The following is a 17,077-nucleotide window of genomic DNA, read 5'->3' on the forward strand; positions in this document are numbered from 1 at the left end:
GAAAGGCTATCTTGCCCATAGGACAGACTGAGGAATGCTGTGTAACATGTTTACCTGCATATCTTCCCATAGGAGTAAGATAGAAATGTGGTATCCTTGAACTCAGAATTTAAAAACAATCTTTTAGAAAGGATGGTTTTTAAATTGTGTTTGAAAATAGCCCTTTTAGAAAGTGGCTGTTTTCTTGTTCAACCTCTCTGTGTGCCTCTGCCTTTTTGTGGATTGTCTGTCTGGTTTGAGAGTGACAGGAGCTGGGGTGGCTCCAGGAGTCTGGGTGAGTCAGCACTAGGCTGAATAGACCCATCTGCATGTAGAGTGGTAGGGAGGAGTAACACCTGGGTCTGAATCGGGCTGTGCCTGCCTTCCACAATGCTGGCTCCACCTCCTGCGGTGTGTCTGATGGCCCTGGCCCACACTCACAAAGGAAGAAGATGTGCACTGGCAGAGTGCCCCCAGAACTGGTTTGAACTGGATCCAGGACCCCTCACACATAGAGAACAAGATTTTTGGGGTATAAATATGAGAGCTGAAACCCCTGAACTTTGGACTACTTCGTGATCAAGAGGAATCCCTGCCAAAGAAGATCAGCTGAAGAGACTGAGGAGAAGTACTGCCCTTGCTGTGTGTCTGGGGTTGGCCCGCAGTTTGCTGTTTCCGTTGAGGAGAGGACCAAGGGACTTTGCTGTGTGCTGTGTCCCCTGCTTGAAGAAGGACTTTGCTGTGTCCATCTGAAGAAATGTGTCCAAGGGCCTGAGAAGAGCTGGCCTCCTGTTTCTGAAGTTCCAGGTACAAAAGGACTTCACCTCCAGCTTCCCTGAACTTCCTTGCTGGGAGTTCCAGTCTGCCAGGAGGGTCTGTAACTGTGTGAGAGGCCTTTTTGCTCTTGGGAGCTGGAAGCGTGACGCAACGAGAGAGAAGCGTGATGCCGCCGCAGCAGCCGCTGTCGCATCATCAACGATGCGTGTTGCCACTGTTTTCCGTCGCATCACCGGAGAAGCACGCCGCCACCACAGAGGGCGCCGTCGCATAACCGGGAAAGCGTGTCGCGGGGTCTGTCATGGCTCAGAAAACCACCGAGTTTGCCGCACGGCCGTCTGGCATGCACACATTGCCTCCACGTTGTCGCATCACAGCAAAGATGCCATTTTGTCGCATCCCACCATATCGTCGCAATGCGTTAAGGCGCCATCGTGTTGCATCGAAACCGGAGCGCAGGAAGAATCGACGCATCACCTTCTCTGCAACCCTTTTGTTTGTTTTGCGTTACACATCCCAGGTACTTTGAGACTAAAGTGTCGCATTTATCATCTACAAGTTCATTTTTGCAACAACCCTTTTTACAGATATTCTACTGAGTATTGGTATGTTGGATTTTTGTCGTTTTTGTCTTGTTTAGTGTAGATAGATAGATTTTATTTTTCTAAACTGGTGTGGTGTCCATTTGTGGTGTTTTCACTGTGTTACTGTGAGTGTTGGTACAAATACTTTACACATTGCCTGTGGGATAAGCCTGTCTGCTCATGCCAAGCTACCAAGGGGGTGAGCAGGGGTTACCTAAAGTATGTATCCCCATTACCCTGACTAGAAGCAAAGGTCCCTATTTGGACAAAGGTATCTACGTCTGCCAATTAGAGACCCCCATTTCTAACAATCCCCTTTTAAGATGCTCACCTCACGTTTGCACTGACGGAAGAGGAGAGTAATGCAGTGCTGACTGAAGCAGGGCCACCTGAAATTCAGGTCATACAGGAGACCCAGCCTGCTGGCCCACCAGTGATCAAGCAAAAGACACACAATTGATGGACGCAATGCTGAACAAAGCAAAACATTCACCCCCAGCCAAGAGATCTGGGTTATCCATCATTCTTTTGCTCACCATGCCACCCCAGTTTAGACCTGGCTATATGCAAATCAGTCTTGACCCTGTGCCTCATGGGAACAGTCCAGCCCAAACTGCCAAGCCAGCTCCTCCCTGGACCGGAAACAAGCATCCTAGGACCAGTTTTGGGGTTTCACCACTCTTCAGCCAGGATAGCTTTATTCCAGTGGCACAGGACTCACATCTGGGCATACCTGGCACACTTAGGGGGAGAAAGCAAAAGACAATTGATGGACGGAATGCAGAACAAATCAAAACATTCACCCCCAGTCAAGAGATCTGGGTTAAATCCATCATTCTTTTGCTCACCATGCCACCCCAATTTGTTTGCTGTAACACTTTTCACCCTAAGTGGGATGGGTATGCCCAGACGTGGGTCCCTTGCTCCTTGTGCCACTGGATTCCAGCTAGCCTGGCTGAAGAAAGGTGACACCCTGAAACCGGTCCTAGGATGCTTGTTTCCGCAACGTTACCAAAGATAAGCTGATATCCTGGTTAGTGGTGGATGTCATGGCCCCTACTGTGTCCAGGGGGTTGAGGCCATAGAGAGGGGGGGGGGGGGGGAAGAGCAGATGCAACACCCCGATCCCGCTACCTAAAGTTTATTTTGTTTGTGAACCCCGTGGTTATGTTTGGCTTCCTGAAGGATGGTCGGGAAGGTGTTACCTTTCTTACCTTTTGCCACCTGTGTATATAGCCCCTCCCAATTACCATAGCGACCATCGTCTACAACGTAGATAGGCCCATGTACTCCGGTTTAAGAGTATGATAAGCACAGATGACATAGATAAGACAGACACAACATTGCAGCAGTTTTGGGGCCCTATGGCTAATAGTCTCAATATAAGTCGGCTTAAGAGGGTGGTGGAAGGAGTCATTAATATGACTGCAGGGATATTGACAAATATCACAGTAGAGGTCCAGGCTACAAGACTATTTGCCCTCCAAAACCATATGGTTTTAGACATTATCCTGGCCAACCAGCGTGGGGCCTGTCAAGTCATTGGTAGTAGCGGTTGCATGTATATTCCTGACCAAGCCCCCACTGTGTACGCTGCCTTACAGAAATTACATAAGATAGCATCAGAGATACACCAAGAGAATGGTACATAGTCATTCACTGGGTGGTTCTGGGGTCTTTTTGCTACTTGGGGTTGGAAGATTCTTACTTTCCTCATTGCCATAGCAGGCATCATCCTGATGTGCTGTTTGTGTATGTACTGTCTCCCTGCCTGTTGTGCTTGCTGTGTATCAACGTTCAAGGCACATCCCCAGACCCAGTGGCGTGATTCTACTGCAAAGGTTATGGTGATGCAGGGTGTTCAGGACTTGTTCAACATTGATGAGGGCATTTCAAATATTGATTATATGTGTTTGCATCCTGCAGTATTAGCTCCAACATACAATTCATAAGCTATGTTATTTCCATGATACCCAGAACAGAAATGCTTCCTTTTATATATTCCGAACTCTATTCCGTGTTAAGTTAGCATTCATGGCACCATCTTGACTGATGCACTCTTGTTATGTAACCAAGATTGAGCTTCTGTCTCATGATGCTTGCCTCAACATACAGGCCGCCTGCACCTCCAGCTTGTATTTCTCAAGGTTGAAGTTTCACTGCACTAATTAATGTATCATCTATTGTTGCATACCTTTGCTGTTAGTTAAACTGGTTCCCATTTCTCATAATGGTAGACACCGGCAGAGGGGCTTTGGGGTAGAGATAGCATGTACCCAGCTCTGTGCGTCTCATCCTGGTTTGCCTCCTTTGTTCATCATGGCCTAAGCTGGAAAATTCCAGTTAGGGCGGGACCTTAGAGGTGTTGGGAATGTACATTGTGTTACCAAGCGAACATGAGTCAGACCCCTCAGGAGTCATCTCAGAAGACTGGTCAGACTGGGCTCAGCTGCAGCGTATTTCTAATATACTGATTTGCATTCTCTACTGCCTAACCAACCCTTCTTTTATTGGAAGGCAAAGAGGAGGTCGCGAGTGACCCGGGTGACCCTATTTGGGTCACTACCTTCAACAGGGTCTAGTAGTGTCAGTCTCTAGATAGCTTTACATGTGGGTAGACCCTGAACAAAATGCTCTCAGCCGGTCCTTGGTTAGGGTAGACGCTTGCATGTTATAGAGAGTAATAATCCCCTTCTCTGTACTGCATCAATGTGGATCCTACATGGGGTCTAGTAATGTCAGTACTCCCAAAGCTTTACAGGAGGTCTTCCAACTTGGGTGTGGCGCCCACCCCCTCGGTGAGGTGAGGTACTATGTAATGGGCCACCACTAACAACTTTAGTCATTTATATCCAGACAGGGAGTACAGATAACAAGCACTGAAAATGCAATAGGTCTTGCCTTTGATTAAGTTAAAGCAATTTGCTTTGCTTGTGGTATTGTATTATAGCTTTGCATTATTTAGTGCACATTTGTGATATGTTGTAGTTGCATGTAGTTAGAATTGTTTTGTTAGCTGTGTAGTAGTTTAAAGCATAGCGTTAGTAGGAAAAGAGCAGTGTTTCAGATTTGGGAGGTGAAAGAATAGAAGTAGGTGTGTTAATTTTATATAGTGAGGATTACAATGGCATGAGGTAGACAAAAGGTGCGAGGGGAGAGAAAATGTATGCACATATCACAAATATACACGAAATAATGCAAAGGCGAGACCTATTGCATTTTCAATGCTTCGTTTGCAGGCTGAATGCGAGCGGCCACTGTGGCTCCTGACGCATGGGCCAGCACTCTGGGCAGGTGCCCTCAACCAGCATTACACGAGGGCAGCTGGTGAAACCTCCATGGCACACCTCCCCAGGACCCTAATCCAGTGAATCTGAAGGTAAGTGCTGGCCATGCCTGACGAGAAAGAATGGGAAGGCTGGACTTAATATTGACCGTTTTTCACAACTAGCCCCTGGCGAAATTTAAACCACAGCCTTGTAATTTCAGCAACCGGCATGAAATTCCCCCAAATTATGCCCGGTCACATAATTACGCTGCAGTTAACAACACAATTACAGCGAGGGTGATTGAAAACAATTAGAACAACCAGAACGTCAGCAGCTGTTCTTCGACAATTCTGTACTGCTCTGGAATCATTTTGGGCTAAAAATAAAGCTTTAAATGACGGGTCCCTATTTTGTGTAATTAAGTGTAATATCACATTTTCTTGAAAATCTGTGTAACTACACAAAAGCAACAACTTTTCCTGGTCCTGCCCCACTTCAGGCAGGCCTCAGACCCGTTTAAAGGACTAGTTAAGTGGGTGGCACAATCAGTGCTGCAGGCCCAGCAGTAGCATTTAATTTACAGGGCCTGGGTACATGTAGCACCAATTTATTAGGGATTTACAAGTAAATTAAAGGTGCCATTTAGGTGGAAGCCAATGTTACTATGATTTAGGGAGAGCGCACACACTTTAGCACTGGTTAGCAGAAGTAAAGGACACAGAGTCCTGAGGCCAGCAAAAACAGGACGATTGAAGGAAAAAGTTGTGGAACACCACACCAAAGATGTCAGGTCCAACACTGCTGAACTTAAATTTCTAATAAAAACATTTATAGCTGTAAAATGCAGTATCAACCTCTATATGTTGTTAATAAGCATCGCTCAAATATGTGTTGTCTAGTGATCCTGTCATGTGTCACCTCCAACCAGTCCTAGATTTTTAGCCAGCAGCAAGTTGTATTAGCAGACCTGCAGTTTTGTACCCTCCTGGTCACATCATCATACCTTCTCTGATCCTCCCTTTCTCTTACCCAGAAACCTCACTCCTTCTCTGATCTCTGCTTTCTTCTAACCAGCACCTGTGTCAGAGGGTGAGCAGACATCCCCATGGTACATGATGACTTCACTATAGGTCTGACTGACATAACCACAGAAGATATTGACCACATACAAAAAAGAATATGCTACTTACCAGTATGCATCTGTTCTTGGCATGTAGAGCTGCAGATCTATACACTGTGCATAGATCGCCATCTGGTGTTGGGCCCGGATGTTTGCAGTTTGTTTTTCTTCTTGGACAGTGTTTGGAAGTCACGAGTTCGTTGACTCCTCCTTCGGTCCGTACTGCGCATGGGCTTCGGCTCCATCCTCAGATTGTTTTTCGCCAGCAGGGAAAAGATGGAGCGTAGTGATAATAGTAAAGAAACCCATGTGTGTTGTATCTAAATAAGATAGACTGGAACGGATACAGGTAGCCGGGTGGGCGTGTATAGATCTGCAGCTCTACATGCCAAGAACAGATGCATACTGGTAAGTAGCATATTCCGTTCGAGGCATACGAGCTGCAGATTATACACTGTGCATAGATTATATAGCAGTACCCAACCCTAGCGGCGACCACCGGCATCCGTTGAAGTGGTTTGAAACAGTGTCTTTAATACAGCCTGGCCCACACTAGCTTGTTGTTTGGCATGCACGTCTACGCAGTAATGTTTTGTGAAGGTGTGCAGTGTTGACCATGTGGCTGCTTTGCAGATGTCATCTAAGGGTATGTTCCCTAGAAACGCCATAGAAGCCCTATCTTTCTTGAAGAGTGGGCTTTAGGTGGAACAGATAATGTTCTTTTTGCTTTGTGATAGCAAATTTGTATGCACTTTACAATCCACCTAGCTATCCCTGATTTTGAGATGGGGTTGCCTTTATGTGGTGGAGAGAACGAGACAAACAACTGTTTAGTCTTTCTGAAAGGTTGCGTTCTTTGTATGTAGTACAGTAAGGCCCTTTTAACATCAAGTATATGTAGAGCCCTTTCTGCAACAGATTGAGGTTGCGAGAAAAAAACCGGTAATTTCACCGATTGATTGAGATGGAAGGGGGAAATGACCTTGGGCAGAAATTTTGGATTTGTGCGAAGTATCACCTTATTGTGATGTATCTGTAGAAAGGGTTCTTGTGTAGTGAACGCTTGTATTTCACTAACCCTTCTAAGGGAAGTGATAGCTACGAGAAAAGCTGTTTTCCAAGTAAGGAACTGTAGCTCACATTTATGCATTGGTTCGAAAGGCGGTCCCATCAGCCTTGTAAGAACTACGTTTAGATTCCACACAGGGGAGGGTGGTGCTCTGGGCGGAATTACTCTTTTAAGGCCTTCCATGAAAGCTTTAATAGCAGGCACTCTGAAAAGTGATAAATGCTGCCTGTTTTACAGGTAAGAAGCAATTGCTGCTAGGTGTAGACGGATGGATGAGTATGCCAGGTTACACCTTTGAAGATGGAGCAGGTAGCATATGATGTGCTGTATGGATACATCTAAAGGGTTGATTGTATTGTTACGGCAGTAAACAACAAATGTTTTCCACTTTGCGGCATAGCATGATCGAGTGGTAGGACGTCTGGCTTCCCTGATAATGTTCATGCAATCAGGGGGAAGGTTAAGGTATCCAAATTCTAAGATTTCAGGAACCAGATCGCAAGGTTGAGCTGAGCTGGGTCCGGGTGTCTGATTTCTCCATGGTTCTGAGTTAGGAGGCGTGGGGAGAGGTGCAGTTTTTGGTGTGGTACTACTGAGAGTTGTAGTAGTGTGGTGTGCCACAGCTGCCTGGCCCATGTTGGAGCTACCAGAATGAGTGTGAGGGAGTGCTGTTGTAGCTTCCTTACCACTAATGGAATTAGCGGGAGAGGTGGAAAGGCGTATGCAAATTTGCCTGACCAGTTCATCCATATCGCATTGCCTTTGGACAATGGGTGTGGGTATCTGGCGGCAAAGCTTGGGCATTTTTTGTTTTCGTGGGTGGCGAAGAGGTCTATCTGAGGATGCCCCCACTGTTGGAAGAATGGGTGAAGAACTTGTGGATGCAGTTCCCATTCGTGCATTTGCTGAGTTTGTCTGCTGAGCAGATCTGCCATGGTGTTTTGTATCCATGGGACGTGTTGTGCCAGAAGAAAGACTTTTTGCAGGATTGCCCATCTCCATATGCTCTGTGCTAACCGAGAGAGCTGTGGAGAGTGTGTCCCCCCCTGTTTTTGAATGTAGTACATTGCAGTCATATTGTCTGTGCAAATTAGGACTTGTTTGGCTGAGATTTGTTTCTGAAATGATTTCAGGGCTAGAAAGATACCCAATAACTCCAGATGGTTGATGTGGAGTACTTTTTGCTGTGGCGTCCATAGACCTTGCACTGTGAGGTGTAATAGATGCACTCCCCAAACGGAGAGCGATGCGTCCGTTGTTAGAATTACCTGAGGAACCGGGTCCAGGAATGGTCGCCCTTTGGAAAGATTTGTGGTGTTCAACCACTGCAGAGAGCGATGGGTGCGACCATCCACCAACACCAGATCCGTCAGTTGCCCCTGGGCCTGGTTCCACTGGCGTGCTAGGCACTCTTTGAGTGGACGCATCTGGAGTCTTGCATGAGGCACTATGAAGATGCAAGATGCCATCATCCCTATTAGTTTCATAAACACTCTTGCTGGGAGAGAGTGCTGAGGAATGAATCTTTGACGCAAGGCTTGTATGCTTGCGATTCTGGCTGAATTGGGATAGGCTATAGCTTTTGAAGTGTCTATAGTGGCACCGAGGTATTGCTTTGTGTGAGACGGTATCAGCTGGGACTTTTGGTGGTTCACCGTGAAACCTAGCTGGTGAAGTAGTTGGATGGTAGTGTTTGTATGTTGCACACATTGGTTGTAGGACGTGGCTTTTATTAGCCAGTCGTCCAAGTAAGGGAAGACGTGAATGTGTTGTCTTCTGAGGTGTGCCGCCACTACTGCTAGGCATTTGGTAAACACTCTTGGTGCGGTTGTGACCCCGAAGGGGAGAACCTTGAACTGATAATGTTGGCCATCCACTACAAATCTGAGGTACTTTCTGTGAGAAGGGTGTATTGGAATATGAAAGTATGCGTCTTTCAAGTCCAGTGTGGTGAGAAAGTTGTTCTGGCAGAGGAGTGGGAGAACTTGTTGGAGAGTTACCATGTGAAAATGGTCTGAATGTATGTATGCATTTAGAGGCCGGAGGTCTAGAATGGGCCGTAGAGTCTCGTCTCTTTTTGGTATCAGAAAGTACAGAGATTAGACCCCTACATTTTGTTGATTGATGGGGACCTGCTCTATAGCCTGTTTTTGCAGGAGGGAGATTACCTCTTGTTTCAGCAATGTGGTATGTTCTTACGACATTGTACAGTGCCTGGGTGGAATATTTGGGGGAGGGTGGATGTTAGTTCGAGACAGTACCCTGACCGAATAATTTGGGTCACCCATTTGTCTGATGTTATGGTCTCCCAGGTTTGAAAGAAGTCTTGTAGTCTGCCCCCGAGTGGAATGGTCTGGGGGGAGCGGGGGAAAGTCATTGTGTGGGCGGTGTGGCAGAAAGGGCGTTGTTGGTTTTGCCCCTGCCTTTATTAGGGTTTCCTCTATATCCACCTCTTTGATAGCGCTTTGTGAAGGTAGTCTGAGGAGGGGACTTGTAGGATGTGGAGGCGTTATCGGCAGAGTAACCCATGCCAGTGCTTCGAAAGGAGGAGTGGCGAAAAGAGCGTCTAGGAGTGTGGGACTGTAATGCTCCCATAGACTTCGCCGTATCTATCTTTTTTCATTTTTTCCAGGGCTTCGTCTACTTTCGGGCCAAATAAGTGTTGGTCAAAAGGATGGTTCAGTATAGATGCTTGGACCTCCGGCTTAAAGCCTGAGATTCTGAGCCAGGCGTGGCGGCGAAGCAGAACACTGGTGTTTATAGCCCTGGAAGCTGTGTCTGCTGCGTCAAGTGCACATTTAATAGAGATGTTGGCAATGGTCTTTCCCTCTTGTATTAGTTCATGAGCCCTATTTTTATATTTTTCTGAGAGATGTTGCATGATAGTCTCCAGCTCATCATAGTGCGCTCTGTTGTACCGTGCCAACAGCGCTTGCGTGTTGGCGATACGCCACATATTGGCAGCTTGCGAGACAGTGCGTTTGCCTGACGCATCTAGGAGCTTGGACTCCTTATCGGGTGGTGGAGCCTCACACGATGACTGAGAATTGGACCGCTTCCTAGCTGTGGATACCACTAATGAGTCTAAGGGTGCAGGTCCTTTAATATAGGCAGGATCTGTGGGGGCGGCCTTATATTTTCTCTCTATTCTGGGGTTTATGACCCTAGCCCTGACTGGGTCTTTGAAAACATCTGCCGCATGTTTGGTCACCCCTTTAAGCATGGGTAATATGGCAGTAGATTTATCTGTGATGTCAAAGGTATCAAGTAGGAAGTCTTCCTCAACTGGATCACTAACTCCACCCCATGATAATGTGCCGCCCGTTGTAACAAGTGGTGGAACCCCAGGGAGTCCTCTGGTGGAGATGGCCTGGGTGGATAAAGATCATCCTGAGGCACATCTGGGACATCTGGATTATGATAATCCTCCCATGGGTCTGGTGTTCCCGGTGGGGTCTTGTGGGGCATCTGTTGGATCATAGTATGGGTCCCCTTGGTCATCAGGGTCTGGAGACAGGGTTGGAGAGCGAGGAGGCAAGGGTGGAGAAGGTGGGGGGGCGGAGATGGGGGAGGTGGAGAAGGTGGAGGCGGAGATGGGGGAGGTGGAGGCGGTGGGGAGGGTACTCTGAAAGGGTATGGGGCAGAGTCCTTCCGTTTTGGCGGTGGAGGAGGTGGCTTGTCTAAATGTCTTTTCTTTGAAGACAAAGTCAAATGTCCAGTCTTTGGATCCTTTGTTAGTCTTTTGTCGAGGATCTGGCGTGAATAGTTCCTCCGGCACCGATTGATCTGTTGGCGCCGATGTTTTCGGGGCCGACGGCTTCTTTGGTTTATCTGTGCCATGCTCTTTCAGGGCCTCCGATTTTTTGTTCGGTGCAGAGGCAGGTTTCGGCACGGGAGTTTTGGCGCCGAGGAATTTATGTTTGGTCGGCACCGAGAGGCCAGATTTCGACACAAATGGCTTCGGAACGGAGCTTGGTCTGGTTTTCTTCGGTGCCGAAGGGTGTTTTTCGGCACCGCTAGTAGGCTGGCTCGAGCCCGAGCCGCCGGGAGACTTATGATGCTTCTTCACCGGGCCCGAAGGTGGGGTGATGGAAGCGGTATGTTTGGTTTTGCCTAGGCCCGGAGGCGGAGGTGTAACCGGAGTCTCTTTCGATGTGGGCGCGGGAGTGGGGGGGGGGGGGTAGAGTACTCACGACCCTCTGCGCCGGTGTGATCTCCTCAACGTCGGAGTCATCGGCCTCGGAAGCGCTGACGAGGTCGTCTTCCTGTTCGGTGTGCTGCTGTCCCGAGGCTCCAATGTCTTCTCCGAAGATGTCAGGTGGAGCCGAGGTCAATGAGTGCGCCATGATGCGTCTAGCTCTTCGATCCCGAATAGTCTTTTTCGATCGAAAAGACTTGCAGGCGGGGCAGTCTCAGGCCTCGTGTTCGGGAGAGAGGCAGAGGTTGCACACCTGATGTAAATCGGTGTGGGGAAATTTAGACCCACATTTAGGGCACTTCTTAAACGGAGTCCTTTCCATCTGCCGAGACCGGAGTCGAGATAGGCCCGAAGGCCACCGCCGATGCCTGGAATCGAAGAAGTGCCGAAGAGAGAGCTAAAGATGATGATTTTGTCTGAAGAATCTCGATGGACGAGGATTTTTCGTCGAAGGTCGAACTGGAAAGGTTCGAAGCCGGAGCACGAAGTATTACATCCGAGCCCGATGGCGGAAAAAAACAATCTGAGGATGGAGCCGAAGCCCATGCGCAGTACGGACCGAAGGAGGAGTCACCGAACTCGTGACTTCCAAACACTGTCCAAGAAGAAAAACAAACTGCAAACATCCGGGCCCAACACCAGATGGCGATCTATGCACAGTGTATAATCTGCAGCTCATATGCCTCGAACACTGACATTCTAATAGGACAAGATGACTTCAGTATATGGCATACTTATTTTGTGAAGCATAACATCAGAGAGCATATTGGCATTAACATAGGACATAACATCAGCATTGGGTGGACTGACATAACGATAGGGTATAATGAAAATTGCATAGGACAGGCAGATGTCACTGTAGTACCCAGTCTGAGCCATGCAGCTATAAGACTGTTGATACCTGTCAATCTGTCGGCATCCATCCATGCGCTCATTCTTTGAACCACTTATCCAGCCCTCCATCCATGCATGTACACTCATTTACTCACTCATTCTTGCATACACGCACATCTGATTGTTGACTCACTCGTCCACCTAAACTGCCACACAACCACAACAGCACCCAACTCTGTGGAAAAGATACACTTTAAATATAAAAAAAAACAGACCTACCTGCTTGGCTAAAGCTTGTTTTCACATAAGCATTGCAGGTTTACCATATGTTACACTGTTGTATGATCTAAGACTGGCAGTAGTTTTGTGAGGATAGATTTGTGGAAACCACATTTCAGGCGGCAATTTCCACTCTAAATTCTAAGATGTATTAGAAAGAAGCAGACTAATAAACAAAATGGCAAAGCAAAACTCAAAAGAGTAAAGGGGTTCTTATTTCAATTGTAGTGTGGTGAAAATTTTAACAAGCTAAAGTTAAGTTTCTACACCGCTACTCGATGTGTGCTCTTAGACAAGCCACTTAATCTCAGAGTGTGAAAGGGGAGGGGCACTCCTAAATCTGTCCGAAATACTCATGGTATAATTGCTACTTCCGCTCTCATTTCCTGCCCGAGTTATCCACCTCACCATTCGCTGTTATGAACAAACGGTAGAGAGGGGGTATTAAAACGTAAGATCTGTGAGGATGCCGTCTGCCAGCTGACCCGTGACACCCAACTAATAAATAACAACGGCCAACAGCGTGTGTGCCTCGCATCTCAAAACTACACTCTGCATGGAGGAAGCACCGACAGCCGCAGCATGCTCAAACAATGCCCAAGGAAATCAAAGGCACACAGAGCAGCCAAACTCCCGCACCCTGACAACAGCGAGCAAAGGAACTCCCCAGGGTAGCATGCCGCGACCAGAGAAAGCAGATCTCCAGACTGAAAGATAAGACACATTTGGAATTTGAAGGCAGCTGACGTGTCTGATGATGCTGAAGGAGAGACCAGACATGCATATGCAAGTTGAAATTTGTCATTCTGGTCAGAGAGAGTGAGCGGGAGTGTGCAGAGCAGGATCAAGGTGCGTTTGTTGCAGCATCTGCTCCTCGCAGTGAGGAACAGAATGCAATTCTTAGGTTTAGAGGCGTGCAGCTGGGAACCGTGGCTGGGAAAGAAAAGACCAGGTGAGACTCGAAAAATACCCTGTAGGTAGGAAGAAAGACATGGTGAACGGACAGAAGATGTGCACGCCAGTAAAGCATCCAATCCCCAAGTGCACGCTGGAATCGTATTGATTTCAAAAGGCCTCTGCATGGCAGAGCAGCGCATGCGCTGCTTTCGCCAGGCCGAGACCTAAAAAGGGGTAGCAGAGCTTAACTGCAAAGTTTAAATAGGTTTAGCCACATTCAAACATTGCCAATTTAGCAGAATAGTGAAAACATTGAGGGGGCACCATAAGTTTAGTTTTTTTTCCACAGTGGGGCACAGCATTAAGAAATTTGAATACCACTGGAATAACCGATAAGTCACCTTTTCAATTAATCTCCTTGGACAGAAATAAATCCTGTCCCTAGAGAACGCCTCCCTTTTGTTTATTGCATATGCAGGGGACACTGTGCTTAAATTTACTATGACAAATAGGGTTACCAAGTTTAAGTCCGCTTATGTGTGACATTTCATGGTTTACAGCAACTAATGTGTGACATTTTCAGACCTCACATAGCAGGAATTTTCCCTGATGCACGTTCAAGGACCCTTTGTGAATAACTTACCCGAACTGTGTCAGGAATTTCACCAAGCAATACAACGGACTTAATTTGGACCTCACAATATCACGACTCCCATAACCCACTAACTTTCGCCTGGTCCTGCATTCCTTTTCAGGGGGGCTTTATTGACCAATTGAAGCAACTGCAGGGTGTAAAGGTCAAGCCATCTCCTGGTGTTTTGCTGCCCCAGTAAAACTCTGCATTTACAAGCTGCTATTAACTGTCCATCAGGCTTCGCATTAAACCAGAAGCCATTTTCTACCCAGCAGTCCGTACGTAATTATCTAAGCCGCAAACTTCCAGCCTACCCATCTATAGGTGGCCACTGAGCTACAAGTAGCTCTCTGGACATCTCGTGTTCGATCTGCATGTCCTGTCCTTGTGTTGCATTGCTCAGTGTACCCTCTAAATACTCAACACCAAGATAACAAAGGATGCACGTGACACGCTTCATAAATGAAAGAGTAATGAGCCCATGTAGGAAATCCACCTTTTCTGGCTTTACTACTGGTGTGCAGGGGTACAGTGCCCATGCACCTCTTTATAGATCAAATTTGCATATTTAACTCCCTGTAAGTCCAATATACGGTATAAAGAGTACTTTTGGCCTGGAAGTTAAGCCTTCTGAGTTTAAGGGTACATCATCTGCTTCAAACTAGATTTGAGTTGTATACGGAAGGACACTAGGATTACCAGAGCTCAGTCCACACACACCCCCCTCATCCCCCCTTCAGAGTCCAAGCGGAGTGCCATCTTGACAATGCATAACATGGGTAGGGTTGGGCCCCCAAGGACGTTTACCCTATTGGTTAAGGCTTGCTCAAGAGTCAGCTCCACCACACTAGCTGGTTCCAGGCATAATTGTGGCACCTCTAGGTATTCACTTAAGAACATTGCTGGGCCCGAGAAAGAACAGAAGACTGGGCAAATGCGTAATCCAAGGTCAGTTGGCTGACCCGAGTAGCTACAGGGAAACAACCAGCAGAGTCCTTTTCTTGGAAGTACTAGTCTGATCAGTGGTAACTGGACTCTGATGTTGCGGTATGCCCGACATCCTGTGAGTATTTAACCCCTTCGCCACGGGGGTAATTTCCCCACGCCGCACCAGGGGGGGGTGCGAGGCGCTCATGAGTAGGCCAGCTCGTCGTGAGGCACATTGGAGCTGTGCTCATGACGAGCTGGGCTCGTCACGATTCCACCCACTGATTGATTCTCCCGCACAGGGGGGAATCAATCGCGCGTGGGCGAAGCGCAGTCGTTATGACCAGCCCAGCTAGTCATGAGCACAGCTCCACTGTGCCCCATGACGAGCTGGGCTGGTCATAAGCATACAAGTGGTTAAGTCCCTCCATTGAGGTCCAGTGTGGTTTAGCATCATACTCCTATGGTGGATTGGGACTTAAAGGACTAGAGTAAAAAGGTAAAATCTTGGCTAAGAACAAATATAGTTGGTGTAATCAACTCGCGCTCCATTGTGGTCAGCCTCTATCACAACCATTGATATTTTGTGATTTGTCACTATTTCCACTTTAAAAAAACATATCTGGTTTCTATTGAATTTGTCATTTTGCTAATTAAATGTTTCTATTAATCAAATTTGGTTTTGGGATTTTTCTTGTTTTGCGATTACAGTTTTGTTAGCACAGAAATACTTTACACACTGCCCCAAGTTACCCCTGCCTGCTGTGTCTTAGCTAGCAGGGGGTCTAATTCAGGTTAATTTAGTCCCTTGAGGTGTGTAGTCACCCCCCACAAATAATCAGGTTTACAGTACCCTACATCCCAGAGGTAGGGCAAGCATTCAGGGTGGCCGCCCACACCTACCCTTCACGCCGGACTCTCATTTCCTGGTCAACACCTTCACCACTGCTCCGCCAACATTTGCTGTGCTGGTCTCCAAAGTGTCCATTGGGCTCTCCACCCCTCTCACTAGCCATTCTGCAGCCAGCCCCTTGTGCCCGCTTGCTTTTCCACTGATACACACCCACTCTCCACTGTAGCCTGTACACCACCGAAGCCTCAGTACACTGAATGCCCACTTTCCATATGCTGTATACTACAGATCTCACTGCCTTCTTTCCCCTCACTATTTTACTCCCCCCTTGCCTCCACATTATCCCTGGGAAGGAACCTCCCATCAAGAATCATGCTCTCCAACTTTCCTTTCTTCACTGGACGAGGACCTGCAGAATGTAAACAAAGCTGTGCTATGGACACCATGTGTTGGAAATGGTTCTTTTTGCAGGGTTGTCCCAAACCTTTTGCCTTCCTTCCTCCTTTTTCCTGAGCATTTTTTTTTTTGGGCCTTAGGACTCTAGTAAGCAGTGGTAAAGTTTGTGCGCTTCTCCTCTAAAACATGGTAATATTGGCATATACCAGATTTGCATATTTAGCTTACCTGCAAGTCCATACCTGCCAACTTACAAAACATGTGAGGAGGGGGCATGCCTGGTGCTGAGAGCTAAGCACTGTCCCCCCCCCCCCCCCCCCCCTTCACATCCCCCAAAAACAAAAAAAACCACTAAGGGTTATCGAGTGTCGCAGATGTCCTGGGGTGTTTTCACACCTTTTAACGGACATCAGCTGAACTCCTGCCGAAAAAGAGTTGGAAATCTGTTTACTGTGGTTTTCGTCTCGTTTTCCCTGCCACAATGAGATTTCGGATCCATTACAGACCATGTGTAGGGAGACGAAATTGTGCGACACGTTGTGGCAACGTTTGAGTGGACAGGTCTGCAAGTGCTTTCTAAAGTGGTATAACATGCACAGGGCCTGTAATCTAAATGCTACAAATGGGCCTTCAGCATTCACCCACACAAGTCGCCTGCAAACCCGTGTCAGGCCTCCCACTGCAATCTGTGTGAACAATTTACTGCCACTTCAAAGTTGTATTTAAAACCATTTGCCAAGCCTTAAACTCTTCTTCAATTACAGACAGGTCACACCTAAGGGAGGCCCCAAGTAGCCCCATGGGAAGGGTGCTGTGCAAGTAAAAGGTAGGACATGTACTTTTAAGTTATATATGTCCTGGTAGTGACAAACAGCTAAATTTGTTTCACTAATGTGAGGCCTACTCTTCACATAGGCTAGCATTGGGAATTCCTTAAAACACAAGCTTTAATTACGGATTACAAAGGAGTAGCTAAAATAATGTTACATATTTTTGGAATGGTGGTGATAAATCCTCTTTAGAGGTCAAGTCGGATTTAACATTACTATTTTAGAAATGGCACTTTTAGAAAAATAATATTGCTCTGCTCTTAACTTTGCTCTCTGTGCCTGTAGCCTGTCTCCAATACACGTCTGGCTAACAGCTACACTATGAGCATTCCCTCTATGCAGCCACAAACACAGGAAAGGTGGGTATTGCAGAGGTCTCATCTGCATTTGGTTGCCTTCCTGGGCAGGAAGAGGGACCTCACACATTTATC

The sequence above is a fragment of the Triturus cristatus genome, chromosome 12, assembly GCF_964204655.1.
Source record: "Triturus cristatus chromosome 12, aTriCri1.1, whole genome shotgun sequence".
Classification (NCBI taxonomy): Eukaryota; Metazoa; Chordata; class Amphibia; order Caudata; family Salamandridae; genus Triturus; species Triturus cristatus.